We start from the raw sequence: 18,473 nt of genomic DNA on the forward strand, positions 1-18,473 counted from the left end.
TAAGTGACTCATGCCGGGTCCGTGGTGGGAAGCACCTTCTAGAGCCCCAGTTCTGTGATGGTTGTAGAACTTGAACTGCACTAGAAGCTTGAACCTGTGGTTTGGCTGTGCAGGGAAAGGAAGTGGTGTTGTAGTGGAGCAGGTTGTCTGTGCGTTCAGGGAGATGTTCTGGTTTTGTAGGTTAGAGACGCAAAGCTGCTTTTGTACACAGTGAGCGCTAGGACGACCAGGTGTTTTTCTTTTATCAGAAAGCAATGGTTTCAGTTTATTGTTAACGTAGTTTTTTGTTGTGTATGTGTGTTTTTTTAAACCATAATTTAAAACAAAGCACAACTGTGTCCTGAAACTGCACATAACTATGTGTATGATTAAACTGGTGATTTTGTGTCCAGCACAGTAATAATTTTAGTAGAGGCTCCAATGTCTGGAAAATACTGTTTTCTGAAACCACCATTATCCAGCGAGAATGAACTATGTGAACATAAATATGTGACAGGTTGATGGTGCAAGACCCTGGACGCCAGTGACTAGACACTGGACAGAATCTCAGAGGGACTGGGCTTTGGCCTGAGCGCCTGGTTTGTCAAGTCTGGCTGTTTGCTTCTGTTGTCCAGGCCAGACAGTCTTGAGCCTTCTTTGTCCCCTGTTAGCAAAGTTCTTGTTCTCTATGTCCCTTAGTGCTGATTGTTTTTGTATCTCGGGAGGGAAAGGGGGTCGACACTAATGATGGTCCCATGATAGAAAGTTTCTGCTTTCCACTCCGGTGGAAACTGTGACTTCCTCCCTCGTTTGTGTAGTGGTTAAGAGCACAGACTTCAGCTAGACTTAGCTTTCCACTGCCCATGCTGCCCCTTTCCCCCTTTTAGTTATTTTTTAAGCTTTATTGAGGTATAATTATCAAATAAAAACTGTATACGTTGAAAGACTGTAATGTGATGATTGATGTAGGTATATATTGTAAAATGATTACCACAGTCAAATTAACATGTGCATCACCTCACATAGTTACTTACCACTTTGTGTGGTGAGAAGGCTGAAGATCTACTGTCTTAGCAAATTGCAGTATGCAATCCAGTGTTCTTAACTACAGTCACCACCTGTACAGTACATCCTCAGAACGTGTTCATCGTGCGGCTGAGAACTTCCTCATCTTCTGACTGAACGTTTGTGCTTTAGGTCCATCATCTGGCTATTCCTCTCCACCCTGTACCCCTGAACCCCTGGCAACCATCGTTCTATTCTCTGCTTCTGTGAGTTTGACTTTCTTAGATTCCGCCTCTTAGTGAGATCACACAGTATTTGTTTTTTGTCCCTGGCATATTTTTGAAGCGTAATGCTTTCCAGGTCCATCTATGTTGCAAATCTGCTTGTGCTTCTAACAAGCCATGTTACTCTGGGCAAGTGGCTTAGCCTCTCTGCACCCCAGTCTGTGAAATGGGCTAATAATAGTATTACTATTTACTTCCTTATAGATTTCTGAGGATTAAATGGGGTAATATAGGTAAAACCCTCATTGTAATTTCTGCTCATGAGCTCTTCAGCACATGGGAGCTATCATCATCATCATCATCATCATCATCATCATCATCATCATTATCATCCATGTTATTAGTGGAAGGCTTTCCAGGAGACCAGGATTATAGACCTGGCTTTGTCATTGGTAACAGTTGGTCCTGGATATATTGCTGAACCTCCCTGAACCTCAGTATTATTTTTTGTAAAACAAGGGAGTCACCCAGATGCTTAGCCTTCCTAGTAGAAGGATCTGCTTTGCGGCTGAGCATTCAGTTTATGATCAGGCCCGAGGGAGGTGATGCTGGCTGCCAGGAGGGTGAGCTCCCCCTTCTGTTAAGGACCTGTAGCCCTCTGCCGGATGTTGATCCTGACAACCTTTGTTTTTCTTTCCTTGAGTTTATATTCTCTGCATATGTCCCTTTGCTTAGCCTCTGCCAAATGATTCCATGCTTTTGCGTATTTTCCTAGTGTATTCAGACCATAGGTTGGCGGGCTGGACTTAAATCTCAGTTGGACAGAGCCTTGCATGTAGGGGATGTTACAAAAAAGGAAGATACCATCACTTTGCTGTTGGTTTTTAAATCATGTCTGTGTTGGTCCTTACGTTCAGCTCCAGCAAGGCGAGCTGCCTGCATCTGAGGCTGACCAGGGAGAATCACCCAGGAGGAAGGCGAGACTTTTGGGATTCATAATAAGCTGCCTTCTCACTTTGTTTTCGTTCTGGCCTTTGGTTTTAGTTTGAACGTTAAAGGGCTTACCAGAGTTAGTCTCAGTGCAATTTTACACTTTGCATATGCATTTTTACTAGCCACCACTTTCCAAAAAGTGAGGTGTGAGTTCATGTCTGGCCTGCTGCTGGTATTTCAGGTTATCATCTTGTTCTTTGGGACAGACATGCAGAATGAATTAATTGAGTTGTTTTCAGCCCTCTTCCTGCCTAATTGAACACCTGCCTGGTGAATGCTGCCAGCACGCCTGCCTGTTACCTGACTTGCCAGCCGTCCCTGTCATGTGGGTGTCTGGCTTGTATCAGAAGAGTCAGTTTTGTCATTTGTAGTTAGCTTACTATGTCCTTCAGAGAAATGTTTTATTCGTCACTTAATTTAAAGGTGCTGATGTGTCCTTTTTGGTAGTCCCTCTGCATTCCCATCTTGTCACTGTCCTCCCAGTTAACTTCATTGGTGATTGGCAGCCTCATAAAAGCTGCTGGAAGACCAGATGCAGAGAGAAAGGGTGTATGTGCACCCCGGATTGATTGTCATGCTTGCCTCGCTCTCCCTTGGACCAGACTAAGTTTCTGGCAAGTCCTTCTTAAAGTAATGGTCATGGTTTAGGGCTGATTAGACATATTCTTTAAGGGATGAGGCATACATTTTATTTTAGTAAGACCTTGCTTATTTTGCGTTCATATTAGAGGGTACAGAGATTTCCAATGTATCCCCTGTCTCTTCCCCCTCCCACCTGCCTTCTCCATTATCAACATCCCCCACCCTGGTGGCACAGTTGTTACAATTGATGAACCCACACTGACACATCATTATCATCCAGAGTCCACAGTTTACATTAGGGTTCACTCTTGGTGTTGTACAGTGTATAGGTTTGGATAAATGTGACATGTGTCCATCCGTATGGAATCATACATAGTGTTTTCACTGCCCTGAAAATCCTCTGTGCTCTGCCTGTTCATCCCTCCCACCCCTAACGCCTGGCAGCCTCGGATATTTTTACTGTCTTCTTAGTTTCCCTTTTCCAGAATATCATGTAGTTGGAATCATACAATATGTAGCCTTCTCAGATTGGCTTCTTTCACTTAATATATATTTAAGGTTCTTCCATGTCTTTTTATGACGTGATAGCTCATTACTATTTAGTGCAGAATAATATTCTATTTCTGGATGGACCACAGTTTCTTTATCCATTCACCTACTGAAGGACATCTTAATTGCTTCCAAGTTTTGACAATTATGGGTAAAGCTGCTGTAAACGTGTCCATGTGCAGGATTTTGTGTGGACATGTTTTCAAATCTTTTGGGTACATACCAAGAAGCATGGCTGCTGGGTCATATAGTAAGAGTATGTTTAGTTTTGTAAGAAACAGCCTAATTGTCTTCCGAAGTGTCTGTACCATTTTGCATTCCCACCAGCAATGAATGAGGTCCTTGCTGCTCCACATCCTCACTGGCATTTGGTGTTGTCAGTGTTCTGGGCTGTGGCCATTCTTACAGGTATGTAGTAGTATCTCATTTTAATTTGCATTTTTCTGATGACATATGTTTTGTGGCAAGATGGTTATTTATTTATTTATTTAATTTATATTTTATTTTTTTGGTACGTGCCCTTAGCGGGAACCAAACCCAGGACTCTCTGGTCCACAGGCCGACACTCCATCCGCTGAACCAAACCGGCCAGGGTGCAAGATTGCTTTTGTGTTTTTTTTTGTTTTTGTTTTTTAATGAATTTTTATTTATTTTTTTGTTACAGATATTTTACCTTTTTACCCCATTGGCACCCCCCACCCCACCCCCCCCTCCACCCTGTCCCTGGCTTAGTTGTCCATGTCCATTGGTCATGCATACATGCATATAAGTTCTGTGGTTTATCTCTTCCCACCCCCCCCACCCCCATCCCCTCTTCAGAGGGATGTCAGTCTGTGGCCTACTTCCATGTGTCTGGGTCTACTGTATTCCTCAGACTGTTATGTTCATTATATTCCGTATATAAGTGAGATCATGTGGTATTTGTCTTTTTCTGCTTGGCTTCTTTCACTTAGGATAATACTTTCCAGGTCCCTCCATGTCGTCTCAAAGGATAAGAGATCTTTCTTTCTTACCGCTGCATAGTACTCCATTGTGTATATGTACCACAGCTTTTTTATCCATTCGTCTACTGGTGGACACTTGGGCTGTTTCCAGATCTTAGCTATTGTAAATAGTGCTGCTATGAACATGGGGGTACATATATTCTTCCTGATTGGTGTTTCAGGCTTCTTAGGGTATATTCCCAACAGTGGGATCACTGGGTCAAATGGAAGTTCAATTTTTAATTTTTTGAGGTAGCACCATATTGTTTTCCATAGCGGCTGCACCAGTCTGCATTCCCACCAGCAGTGTATTAGAGTCCCCTTTTCTCCACACCCTCGCCAACACTTGTTGCTTGATGATTTGTTGACTGTGGCCATTCTGACAGGTGTGAGGTGATACCTCATTATTGTTTTAATTTGCATCTCTCTGATGATTAGTGATGTTGAGCATTTCTTCATATGTCTCTTAGCCATTTGTATGTCCTGTTTGGAGAGGTGTCTATTCAGCTCCTCTGCCCATTTTTTAATTGGGTTCTTTGTCTTCCTTTTGTGGAGTTGTATGAGCACTCTATATATATTGGAAATTAACCCCTTATCTGATACATCATTGGCAATGATGTTCTCCCATACAGTGGGTTGCCTTTCCATTTTGATGATTGTTTCTTTTGCTGTGCAGAAGCTTTTTAGTTTGATGTAGTCCCATGTGTTCATTTTTTCCTTTATTTCTGTTGCCTTAGGTGATGTATCAGTGAAAATTCTGCTCTGTATGATGTCTGAAATTTTGTTGCCTACATTTTCTTCTAGAATTTTTATGGATTCACGGGTCACATTTAAGTCTTTTATCCATTTTGAGTTTATTTTGGTGTATGGTGTAAGTTGATGGTCTAGTTTCATTTTTTTGCATTTAGCTGTCCAATTTTCCCAACACCATTTATTAAAGAGGCTGTCTTGACTCCACTGTATGCTCTTGCCACCTTTGTCAAATATTAATTGAGCGTATTGCCTTGGGTCCATGTCTGGGTTTTCAGTTCTGTTCCACTGGTCTATATGCCTGTTCTTGTGCCAGTACCAGGTTGTTTTGGTTACAGTCGCTTTGTAGTATAACCTGATATCTGGTATTGTGATCCCACCTACTTTGTTCTTCTTTTTCAAGATTGCTGTGGCTATTCGAGGTCTTTTTTGGTTCCATATGAACTTTTGAAGTATTTGTTCTAGTTCTATGAAATATGTCGTTGGTATTTTGATGGGGATTGCATTGAATCTATAGATTGCTTTGGGTAGTATGGACATTTTAATTATGTTAATTCTTCCAATCCATGAACAGGGTATGTGCTTCCACTTTTTTATATCTTCCTCTATTTCTTTTTTCAATGACCTGTAGTTTTCTGCAAATAGGTCCTTCTTTGGTTAAGTTTATTCCTAGGTATCGTAATTTTTTTGCTGCGCTGGTAAATGGGATTGTTTTCTTAGTTTCTCTTTCTGTGAGTTCATCATTGATGTACAAGAATGCCGTCGATTTCTTGACGTTAATTTTGTATCCTGCTACTTTGCCAAATTCATTTATTAAGTCTAATAGATTTTTGATGGAGTCTTTAGGGTTTTCTATGTACAATATCATGTCATCTGCAAATAATGACAGTTTCACTTCCTCCTTTCCAATTTGGATCCCTTTAATTTTTTCTTCATGTCTGATTGCTGTGGTTAAGACTTCCAGTACAATGTTAAATAAGAGTGGCGAAAGTGGACATCCCTGTCTTGTTCCTGTTCTTAATGGAAATGTTTTTAGTTTCTGCCCATTGAGTATGATGTTGGCTGTAGGTCTTTCATATATGGCCTTTATTATGTCGAGATATGATCCCTCTATTCCTACATTGCTGAGTGTTTTTATCAGAAATGGATGCTGGATTTTGTCGAATGCTTTTTCAGCATCTATTGATATGATCATGTGGTTTTTATTCTTCATTTTGTTTATGTGGTGTATCACGTTTATTGATTTGCGAATATTGTACCAGCCTTGCATCCCTGGAATGAATCCCACTTGGTCATGGTGAATAATTTTCTTGATGTATTTCTGGATCCGATTTGCTAATATTTTGTTCAGGATTTTGGCGTCTATGTTCATCAGGGATATTGGCCTGTAGTTTTCTTTCTTCGTAGTGTCTTTTTCTGGTTTTGGAATTAGAATTATGCTGGCCTCATAGAACGTGTTTGGAAGTCTTCCTTCTTCTTGAATTTTTTGAAATAGTTTGAGGAGAATGGGTGTTAGTTCTTTTTTGAATGTTCGGTAAAACTCCCCTGTGAAACCATCTGGGCCTGGGCTTTTGTTTGCTGGGAGAGTCTTGATTACCTCTTCAATTTCCTTAGTTGTTATTGGTCTGTTCAAGTTTTCTATCTCTTCCGGGAATAGTTTTGGGAGACTGTGTGTTTCTAGAAATTTGTCCATTTCGCTGAGATTGTCGAATTTGTTGCCATATAGTTGTTCATAGTAGTTGTTAACGATCTTTTGTATTTCCGTGGTGTTGGTTGTTACTTCTCCTCTTTCATTTCTGATTTTGTGTATTTGGGTTCTCTCTCTTTGTTTCTTGGTGAGTCTAGCTAAGGGTCCATCAATCTTGTTTATCTTTTCGAAAAACCAGCTCTTTGTTTCATTGATCCTTTGAATTGTTTTTTTGGTCTCTATGTCATTTATTTCTGCTCTGATCTTTACTATTTCCTTCCTTCTACTTACTCTGGGGTTTTCTTTTTGTTTGCTTTCTAATTCTTTAAGTTGTGAGGTTAGACAGTCTATTAGAAATTTTTCTTGTTTTTTTAGGTAGGCCTGTAGTGCTATGAACTTCCCTCTCAGAACTGCTTTCGCTACATCCCATAGATTTTGTGTTGTTGTGTGTTCATTTTCATTGGTTTCCAGGAAGTTTTTAATTTCTTCCTTGATCTCCTCGGTGACCCATTCATTGTTTAATAACATGCTATTTAGCCTCCATGTGTTGAAATGTCTTTGCATGTTCTTGTTGCAATTGATTTCTAGTTTTATGCCATTGTGATCTGAGAAGATGCTGGATATGATTTCAATCTTCTTGAACTTGTAGAGATTTAGTTTGTGTCCTATCATGTGGTCTATCTTTGAGAATGTCCCATGTGCACTTGAGAAGAATGTGTATTCTGTAGTTTTGGGGTGTAATTCTCTGTAGATATCTATTAAATCCATTTGGTCTAGTGCTTCATTTAGAGTTTCTGTTTCCTTGCTAATTTTTTGCCTAGAGGATCTATCCAGTGCTGTCAACGGGGTGTTGAAGTCCCCTGCTATGATTGTATTGTTGTCAATTTCTCCTTGGAAGTCCTCCAGAAGATTTTTAATATATTTTGGTGCTCCTATATTGGGTGCATATATGTTTATCAAGGTTATATCTTCCTGTTGGATAGATCCTTTCAATATTATGTAGTGGCCGTCTTTGTCTCTAGTTATGGTCTTCATTTTGAAATCTATTTTATCAGATATGAGAATTGCTACCCCAGCTTTTTTTTGCTTTCCATTTGCTTGGAAAATTTTTTTCCATCCCTTCACTTTCAACCTATGTGAGTCTTTTGTTGAGAGGTGGGTCTCTTGTAAACAACATATAGATGAGTCATGCTTTCTTATCCAATCAGCTACTCTGTGTCTCTTTATGGGAGCATTCAATCCATTTACCTTTAAGGTGATTATTGATATGTACTTATTTATTGCCATTTTTGTTTAGTGTGGTTCTATTTTTCTTCCCATTTCTACTGCTAATTACAGCAGTCCTTTTAACATTTCTTGCAGTGCTGGTTTGGTGCTAATGTATTCCCTTAGCATTTTTTTGTCTGGGAAGCTCTTTATTTGATCTTCTATTTTGAATGATAGCCTTGCTGGGTAGAGTAGTCTTGGATTCAGATTCTTGTTTTTCATGACTTTGATTACTTCATGCCATTCTCTTCTGGCCTGTAGTGTTTCTTGTGAGAAGTCAGCTGAGAGCCTTATGGGGTTCCCTTTGTAGGTAACCTGTTGCTTATCTCTTGCTGCTTTTAGGATTCTCTCTTTGTCTTTAATTTGTGGCATTTTAATTACTATGTGTCTTGGTTTGGGCCTGTTTGGGTTCTTCTTACTTGGGACTCTCTGTGCTTCTTGAACATGAATGCCTTCTTCCTTCACCAAATTAGGGAAGTTTTCTCTCACTATTTTTTTGAATATATTCTCTATCCCTTGCTCATTTTCTTCTTCTTCGGGGACTCCTATGATGCGAATATTATTACGTTTTCAGTTGTCCCATAGTTCTCTTAAGCTGTCTTCCTGTTTTTTAATCGTTTTTTCCTTTTGTTTTTCTGATTGGTTGATTTTTTCTACCCTGTCTTCTAATTCACTGATCTGGTCCTCAGCTTCCCCTACTCTGCTTTTTAAACCTTCCAATGTGTTTTTCATTTCGGATATGTCATTTTTTATCTCTTCTTGTTGGTTTTTAATTTCCATTTGGCTTATTTTCAGTGTCTCTATGTCCTTACTCATGCTGTTCAGCTTCCTCAAGATCATGGCTCTGAATTCTAGCTCTGTTAACATGCCTAATTGCTCCACATTGATCTCATCTTCGGTGGAGGTGTCTTGCTGTTTCATTTGGCTTCTGTTTCTGTGTTTCACCATTTTGGCAATCACTGTGGGCTTTGGACCCTGTCAAGTTCTCCTGTGGGTGTTGATGTTCTGCTGTTTGTGGCTCCCTCTCCTGTGTTTAGATGAGCGAGGGAGGACCCACGTTGAACACCACTGTCAAGTCTTACTTTCCTGGTTAAAGTTGCCAGCCCAGGAAAGGTACTGTTATCCTCTAGCTTTTTGCCTGGAGGCTAGCAGTCTAGGTTACTTGATGAGTTTTGGGTTGTCAGTTGATTGAAAAACTCCCTCTGGTGCTCAGCCAAGGGGCTTTCACGAGGGTGGGGCAGATGCTGGTTGTTAGTGAGCCTCAGTTAGCACTTCAATGGCCCACAGGGTGGGGTTGGATCTCCGAGGGAGGGGCTGCTGCCTCTCCTCAGAGCTCTGGGAAGGAGCAATGTGGCCACCGTCCTGAGTGGCTGCACTCAGCCAAAGCTCTGAGCACCCTCCAGATCCCGAGTGTCCCGACACAGTTCCAGTCCAGTCTGCCCTCCCTCTGCCGGAGCCCAAGGTGAGTGGCTGTGGCTGTTTCAGCCTCTGTCCCGGCTGCGCTGTGGAGCCTCCTGGGAGTGTGACCCGAGGGCGCCGCTCCCAGCTAAGGCTGCTGCTGAGCTGCCGACCGTGGGCTCCCAGCCCCGTCTCGCGCCTTCGCAAGCCTACCGGGATGGAGTCAGTGTCCCACGTTGTATGGTCCTCCAAGCTGCTTTTCTGTTGGTTTTTCCCGTCGATTTGTCTGTGTTATAGTTGTAATTCCAGTTTGGTTCTGGGAGACGGTCTGTGTAGCTCCGTTCACTCCGCCGCCATTTTTCTTAATCGCAAGATTGGTTTTGAAAGAGTGCTGGCTTTCTTTTGATGCTGGGGGCTTATGTCTCTCCGAAGAGAATACTGGGTTTACTAGAAATGAGAGCCAGAGCAGAGAAGGCAGTCTTTCCTGATAATAGAAAACTGTCCTGATTCAGGGCCTCTTTTGGACCCTCTCAGCTTTCTCTGGTTCAGAAGGCTCGTAGACAATCATGTGGTTTTTAATGGAGCCCTGTTTAGGTATGATTTTGTTATTAAAGATATTGTGGAGTAGCCCTGGGTAGCTCACTTGGCTAGAGCGTTGTCCTGATATGTTAAGGTTTCGGGTTAGATCCCTGGTCAGGCACATACAAGAAGCAACCAACAAATGCATGAAATAAGTGGAACAACAACTGTCTCTCTGTCTGTCTCTCTCTCTCTCTCTGCCACCCCCTCTCTCTCCATCTCTCCCTTCCTCTCTCTGAAATCAATATTAGTACTATTGATTTCAGAGAGAGGAGACACAGAAACCCTTGTTAATTATTTGGTAGAACTGCATGTCTTAATTTTCTCTTTCTAATATTCTTGGCCTTTTAAAAAGAACTATATTTTTGGGTTCCCTCTGCCTAGATTTTAACGTATTCAAATATGAGTGAGACTAGAAAAATTTATTTTTTAATGTATTTGAACTCACTTCAGTTTTATTTATTTTTTTTTCACTTTGGTTTTTAAAAAAATTAATAATTTTTTTCAATTTTTATTAATTTATTTTTGTTACAGGTGTTTTCTCCGCCCCCCCCCCCACTGTCCTCCCCATCCCGCCCCCCCCCACCTCACTTTGGTTTTACATTTTGCTTTCAGTTTCCTTTTGGATTTTCTTTGTAGAGTCTCATATTTTAAAAATATTTTTAAGGGTTCCTCAAAAATTGAAACACAGAATTACTGTAAGAGCTAGCAATTCCATCTTCGGTATATTTGCAAAAGAATTATAAACAGGGACGCTGATCTTTGTGTACAGGTGTTCATAGCAGCACTGTTCACAATACCCAAATGGAAACAACCCAAATGTCCGTCAGTCGATGAATTATGATAAACAAAACATGGTGTATCCATACAATGGAATATTATCATACAAAGAAATGAAGTACAGGTATATGCTACAACCTGGATCAGTCTCGAAAACACTACGCTTTAGGTTAAAGAAGCAAACACGCAGGCCACGTATTGTGTGATTGCATGTTTATGAAATGTCCAGAGTAGACAGATCCAGAGACAGAAAACAGATGAGCGGTTGCCAAGAGGGGAGCATAGGGTTTGGCCACTTTGGAACTAGATAGAGGCAGTAGTTGCACAATATTGTGAATGTCCGAAATACCACCGATTGACTACTTTGCGAATGATTCATTTATGTTATATGAATTTTACCTCAATTGTAATCAGTTTTTGAAGGGGCAGCACATATGTGTTTTTGCCAAGGGTGGCTTTTCTAGGGACACCATAGAAGGGTTATCCTCCAGAGAGGCCCTTTCCCGTGGGTACCAATGGCGTGTGCAGCCCCCTGCTGGGGCTGAGATCCGGACTTGCATTCAGTGCTGCTGGTCCCCAGGCGGAGAGTTAGCCTGGAGAGTTGCCTCCCCTCACTCAGCCTGTGCTTTCTTGTGTGAAGAGGGCTTAAACGTAGGCCTTCCAGGATTGCTATGCAAATGAGATGAGCTCATGGATGGAGAGTGCTTGGCACACTGTAAGTGCTTAATAAATATTAACCTTTATCTCTGGTCTGTGGAAGGAGAAAATGAAATGGGCCCATGGGGAGAAGTAAAATGCTGGAACTAGAGAAATGGGGGTTGATTTCAACCATTTAGGTTTAGGTTGGACCTTTGAGCAAAGGATAAAGAGATTCTGTTTCCTAGATTCCTTGTCGAAGGCACCGTAGCCGTGTGCAGCCGGTGCCGCTGGTGAGAGCTGTCTGTCGCTAGAGCATGGGGTATTTGCAGAGCCCTTAGAACAGTGCCCCAGTGAGGGCCAGGGAAGCGTTTGATTAAATGAAAGAAAAACAACCCAAGTGACTTGCAGCAGTCTCAACAAGGCAGTGCTGGGCAGGTGTCCCCACCCACTTCCCTTCCTGGCCCCTGCTTCCTCACACCTGACGTATGCCTAGATCTTGTCAGCCTCCAGTCTTTGCAAGGAACTGAGCTCCCGGGTTCATCTCGTACACTGAGTTTGTGTCTCTGATTCCTGCTTTCCTCCCCAGAGGAAGGGACTTTAGTCATCACTTGAGCCCGGATGCCCCCCCCGCCCCCCCCGCCCGGCAGCATGGAGGAATAAGAAGATTGGGACCTGGATGCATGGGACAGGATGACAGGTCTCAGAGGGGAGGGCACGGGAAAAGATTATCTCATGGACACAGACAATAGTGTGGGGAGGGATTGGGGTGGGGGAAATTGGGGACGTCTGTACTATTGTCAACAATAAAAATCAAAAGGAAAGAGAAGATGACTAGGACTTAAGGAGAGGCCGCCTCGCTCAGCTGTAAGGGTCTGAGGGGAAGCAGGGAGGCTGAAGAGGCAAGTCTGACTTTCACTGATGAAGAAATAAAAGTTTTCATTTCCAACGCAAAACCGTCGCATGGAGAGACCTAATTTCGGGATATTACTGGGATGTAAATGGGTACATTGATCCCTCTCTTCCCTGTTCTGTTTGCACTCAACATCTTTGCCTTATTACGCACTGGCTGTTCTTGACGGTTGTTCCTACTTCACAATTTAGTGCCCAAATAGTGTCAGCTGTGGTGTAGAAAGAAGCAAGATCGCTGGACTTGGCGTCTGAAGAGCGTGGCTTAGCCTTAGTGTGTACAGAATTTCTACCTACTTTTATTATTTCATCTGCCTGGCCTCTTCCTTCTGGGGCACTGCTTCTCCTCTGATCACTCCTGGGGCCTGCCAGGTGTGGTCCCTGAGCCAGAGGGGGACCCTTCACCCGGCTCAGCTAGTCAGGGCTCTCCCTGAATTATTAAGAGGCCCCAGAGACTCCACGGCGGTAATTGCTGCCATGTAACAGATGTTAAAAGGGGGCTTTTCCCTGCCTGTTTCGGCAGAGCCACAGGCGCAGGGATAGCCTGTGCCTACCAGCGTGAGCGTGAGGCAGCCTCCTCGGGAAGTGAAGAGGAAACGCCCAGAACTGTTTTTCCACTTCTGGATCCCCTCAGCCAGATCAGAGATATTAAAGTGTGTGGCGGTATAGACTGTGGAGAGGGGAGAGGATTTAATGGAGCTACGTCCTTGGAGAAGCTGCCTCTGTCTACCCCGGCGTTCCCACCATTCTGTTACTCAGCAGAGGGCTGGGGTGAAGAGAGGCACAGAGTTCTCATTTCAGGCCCATCTCCCTGCAGTTTTGAACTTGAAGCCTAAGGGCCTTTTGCTCTGAGGTGGTGAACCCAAGGAAGTGGGGGTCCGGAACCCAGGTAGCCCTGGTTTCCTGCTCGGAGGAAAAAGCTGGGCTGCCTTGGGGTAGGTCCCAGGACGCTGCAAGCAGAGAGAAGCCGAGATTTGGAATGTGCTCGTCAGGGAGTCCTCTGCCGCCCACTGCCCTTTCTCGTGGTAGTTTCTCTTAGCCTAGGTTAATTGGAGGGGCTTCGTTGTGTCCCTCGTAACCAAGGGTCCTAAGTAATACATGTGACCTTCAGCGACTCACTAAACTTCTTTGTCCCCCCCCCCCCCAACACACACACGTGTACAATGCTGTAGCAGTGATCACCCCGCCGTTCCTGAGATGCCCGGATGAAGTAATGTATGTGAAAGCTCTCAGAGGACTGTAACATGGGATATGGGGGCTGTTACAAGCTGGGCAGCGATTTTACTAACTACCTGACACTCACAATTTGCTCTGAACATTGTTGTTTCTTAGTTCAACATTCTTACAGAAACAAATGATGTTTTTAGCACCTTCCATTTTTTTTAAAGAGTTAAAATAAGCTTGGCCTGACCTAGGTAATTTATAGGAAATGAATGAATGGATCTTGATAAATTATGGCCCTTTCAAGCCTATAAAAAGCTTTCTCTGTGTTGAACTCTAATTATGTCTTGGTGAGCATCAAGTACAGATTTTATATCATTCGGGCTGCTGTCCATGCCTCTGTGCCAGGGAAATCGTGCTAACATTTTAGAGTGATTGTACATTTATTTGGCTTTGGAGTTAAGTAGCCTTAGGTTTGAGTATCCTGATATTGTCACTTACTAAACTATGTCTTTGAGCCACAATCATGTCATCTGTAAAATGGGAATAATAGTCTCAACCCTGCAGATTGAGGATTAAGATGATATATTTCAAGTCCCTAGCTATGTCTTGTATGTAGTAGGTGCTAAATAAATGTAGCTGCCACTATTAAAAATGATAGCATTAGTTATAGTTGCAACTAAAGGGGGTAAGACTAGACAATATGAACCTGAACTTGGTATTTAATGCCAAAATGAGTCAGTATAAAAATCAGTTAATCAACCACTATTAAGTGCCTCATCTGTGTAAGGGGTGGGGATAGAGTGGATGAGAAGGTAACTCAACCCCATTCCTGTCATTTGGGGCAACAGTCATATATATAGAAGAAACAAGTAACCTACAAGGAGCTGGGCTTTGGAGGACGGCAGAGGATTAGAAACCAGGAGCCATTCCATTCCTGCAGCTGATGGAAAATGTAACGAGGGAAGGGGAAGTGATGTGAAGAATGAAAAGTTTAGGGTGATCTTTGGAAGAGGCCAAGTGATATATACAGATGAAGCCTTCTTTTCCTGTTTTATTTTTCCTCTGTCTTTTTGATTTCATACCATACCTGCTTAGTGTTTCTGACCATTAGGATGAAGATCCATACCCATCATGCATTCCGTGGTTTAAGACTTTTTTGCAGACTCATTTTCTCTGTGAATAGTTGGCTTTTTATTGTCCCGCACACTTAAGTCATCAGGATTCTCCTGGCAGATTTGCCTCCCCCCTCCCATTTGCCCTGCCTTATTTTAGTTTCTTGCACTGTAAGTGGCTTTTTAGGGGAGTTTTATCATGTGGAATCTTGGCTGTCAATTCAGCAGATGTTTGTTGAGCACCTACTACAGGCTGCCGGCAGGGCAGTGGGTTCAGGAGGCCTGAGGAGTAGAAAGATTAGTGAGCCGGGTGGTCCCTGCCCTGCAGCCGCTCGCTTGATAGAGGAAACAGATGAGCAGACGGACTCTAATTAAATGTGATTAGTGCTTTATTGTGGTCGGATAAGGAAAGACATTTGGCAGGAGCCCCAAATCCCGGAGTCCTCCATCCACCACCTGTGCTGTCCGCTTCCCCAGGCCAGTCTGAAGACGTGCATTCTTGATCCGTAGCTGCAGTTCTGATGTGAATTTTTCAGCAGTTTCGAAATGGTAAAGTGAGTACGTTCCTTTTGTCATCCGCCCAAATCCTCCTCCAGGCAGAAAGTCTAGATCTAGAAGTTCGATTTCTTCCTCTCCTCCCCTGGATTCTCCATCTCATCCACTCCGAGGCCTGAGAGTGCCTTTGACACCCCCCCTCTCACCCCTATTCTGATTATTCACCAAGTCCCGTCAGTCCTGTCTCCTGCCTCTTCCCTCGTTGCCATTCCCAGGTCCAAGCCATCATCTCCAGCTGCAGGGAATGACCAAGTTCCTGGATTCTGAAAATAACTTAGAGGATCTTACCAACATTAAAAAGAAGAAAAGAAAAAGAAGTAGAATGAAAACCATTAGAATGGACTGCATGTAGTGAGGTTGAGTTTTATTTTGTGAAACTTGTATTTGTGTACAGTAATAGTTTTTTAGAAAAATGTTAACATTGCTAAGGGTTTTACATGTAATCGACTTATCATCCCCCACAACACTGTAGGCAGTAGGATCATCATTGTTATCCCTGCTTTACAGATGAGGAAACGGAGGCTCAGGGCAGTTGAGAAACTGGTCCGAGTTCACAAAGGGTGCCAGTGTTCAACCCACCCACCAACCCAGGCTGGGAGCCCACCTCTCATAGACTGTGTGTGTGTGTGTGTGTGTGTGTGGTATGTGTACTAGATTGCAAAGTAAAGTGTCTTTCTTATTCTATAAGTTGTGTTAAAAAAATTCGGAAAGTTTCTTTGTGACAGACATCTGTACCTTTACTCTTACCCCATCCAGGTCTCCGAGCAGCAGCCACAACAGCCTTTCACAATGCAGAGTGGATGATGCTTCTCTCCAGCAGGGTCCCTTACTCTTAGAAGAGCATGCGGTCCGTGTGCGACAGGCCTGTGTAGCCTGGTCCTTGCTGGCCACTTGAGTCTGTCCCACAGGCTTTGAGACCCCCGAGTCCTCTGAATGTGCTCCCGTGACCTCAGGCCCTCATGACCTGCTCCCAAGGCACCCTGGACTGCGGTCCCAGCAGTACTGTATCCACAAAGTCATAGCTCCTTGTTCAGCTGATGCCTGTCTGGGGCAGGGCACATCGGCTGGCTCACCCCTAGTCCTGAGGCATGTTGGGCAGTGAATGCTCACTGGATGACCCGTTAACTGTTGTTATCTGGCTAAGGGGGTCCATCTGCCTGCTTGCATCAAAGCCCAATAAGACATGAACAGGGCTTTGCAGCAAGAAAGTCAGGGCTTGTTTTTAGGAAGTGGTCCACACCCAGAGAGAGTCACAGGTGAACTAATGCTCAAAGACCCAGCTCCCAGATGGCCTTCAGGGGTAGGTTATATAGGGGGAAAATCAGTCATGGTGACTAAGGGAGTTAGGGTCATGGTCTGTACTGATTGGTCGATGCTAGGGTAGGAGGTCATTGGTCAGTGGATCTGGTCCTGATGTCAGCCATGGTGTCACTTTGTATGGATTTCCTGCTTCTCTGGGCCAGGAGCTGAAACACAATTGAGGCCTAGACGTTATCTGTAGTTTGACCGAAAGTCTGTGTGGTCAACAGACCTGAGGCTTTGACTCTAAGATTATTTGTTGCTGACGAGAACTTCATTGTCCTGAGGGCTTAATGATGAAGGGAGTGGATGTACGAGGGAGAGGGAGGCAGGTGAATGATGAAGGGAGTGGATGTACGAGGGAGAAGGAGGCAGGTGAATGACGAAGGGAGTGGATGTACGAGGGAGAAGGAGGCAGGTGAAAGATGAAGGGAGTGGATGTACGAGGGAGAAGGAGGCAGGTGAATGACGAAGGGAGTGGATGTACGAGGGAGAAGGAGGCAGGTGAATGATGAAGGGAGTGGATGTACGAGGGAGAAGGAGGCAGGTGAATGACGAAGGGAGTGGATGTACGAGGGAGAAGGAGGCAGGTGAATGACGAAGGGAGTGGATGTACGAGGGAGAAGGAGGCAGGTGAATGACGAAGGGAGTGGATGTACGAGGGAGAAGGAGGCAGGTGAAAGATGAAGGGAGTGGATGTACGAGGGAGAAGGAGGCAGGTGAATGACGAAGGGAGTGGATGTACGAGGGAGAAGGAGGCAGGTGAAAGATGAAGGGAGTGGATGTACGAGGGAGAAGGAGGCAGGTGAATGACGAAGGGAGTGGATGTACGAGGGAGAAGGAGGCAGGTGAATGACGAAGGGAGTGGATGTACGAGGGAGAAGGAGGCAGGTGAATGATGAAGGGAGTGGATGTACGAGGGAGAAGGAGGCAGGTGAATGATGAAGGGAGTGGATGTACGAGGGAGAAGGAGGCAGGTGAATGACGAAGGGAGTGGATGTACGAGGGAGAAGGAGGCAGGTGAATGACGAAGGGAGTGGATGTACGAGGGAGAAGGAGGCAGGTGAATGACGAAGGGAGTGGATGTACGAGGGAGAAGGAGGCAGGTGAATGACGAAGGGAGTGGATGTACAAGGGAGAAGGAGGCAGGTGAATGACGAAGGGAGTGGATGTACATGGGAGAAGGAGGCAGGTGAAAGATGAAGGGAGTGGATGTACAAGGGAGAAGGAGGCAGGTGAATGACGAAGGGAGTGGATGTACAAGGGAGAAGGAGGCAGGTGAATGACGAAGGGAGTGGATGTACGAGGGAGAAGGAGGCAGGTGAATGACGAAGGGAGTGGATGTACGAGGGAGAAGGAGGCAGGTGAATGATGAAGGGAGTGGATGTACGAGGGAGAAGGAGGCAGGTGAATGACGAAGGGAGTGGATGTACATGGGAGAAGGAGGCAGGTGAAAGATGAAGGGAGTGGATGTACGAGGGAGAAGGAGGCAGGTGAATGATGAAGGGAGTGGATGTACGAGGGAGAAGGAGGCAGGTGAATGACGAAGGGAGTGGATGTACATGGGAGAAGGAGGCAGGTGAAAGATGAAGGGAGTGGATGTACGAGGGAGAAGGAGGCAGGTGAATGACGAAGGGAGTGGATGTACATGGGAGAAGGAGGCAGGTGAATGATGAAGGGAGTGGATGTACGAGGGAGAAGGAGGCAGGTGAATGATGAAGGGAGTGGATGTACAAGGGAGAAGGAGGCAGGTGAATGACGGAGGATGTACAGGGAAGGAGGCAGTGAATGGAAGGAGTGGTACGAAGGGAGAAGGAGGCAGGTGAATGACGAAGGGAGTGGATGTACGAGGGAGAAGGAGGCAGGTGAATGACGAAGGGAGTGGATGTACATGGGAGAAGGAGGCAGGTGAATGACGAAGGGAGTGGATGTACGAGGGAGAAGGAGGCAGGTGAATGACGAAGGGAGTGGATGTACGAGGGAGAAGGAGGCAGGTGAATGAGGAAGGGAGTGGATGTACGAG

General features: G+C 44.4%; 1 protein-coding gene across 4 annotated transcripts in view; it reads left to right on the plus strand.

The window, feature by feature from the left end:
* Nucleotides 1-18,473, plus strand: part of SMCO4 (single-pass membrane protein with coiled-coil domains 4) — a 76,664-nt gene that overhangs the window by 18,398 nt on the left and 39,793 nt on the right. Inside the window, exon 1 of one of the 4 annotated variants that reach the window (XM_036259054.1) lies at nt 15,480-15,507. The exons of the other annotated variants lie outside the window; for them this stretch is intronic. The gene's annotated coding sequence lies outside the window, so the exon portion shown is untranslated. Of the gene's footprint in view, nt 1-15,479; nt 15,508-18,473 lie in introns of those variants that run through there. 4 annotated transcript variants of the gene reach the window in all.

The sequence above is a fragment of the Molossus molossus genome, unplaced genomic scaffold (assembly GCF_014108415.1).
Source record: "Molossus molossus isolate mMolMol1 unplaced genomic scaffold, mMolMol1.p scaffold_m16_p_13, whole genome shotgun sequence".
NCBI lineage: Eukaryota > Metazoa > Chordata > Mammalia > Chiroptera > Molossidae > Molossus > Molossus molossus.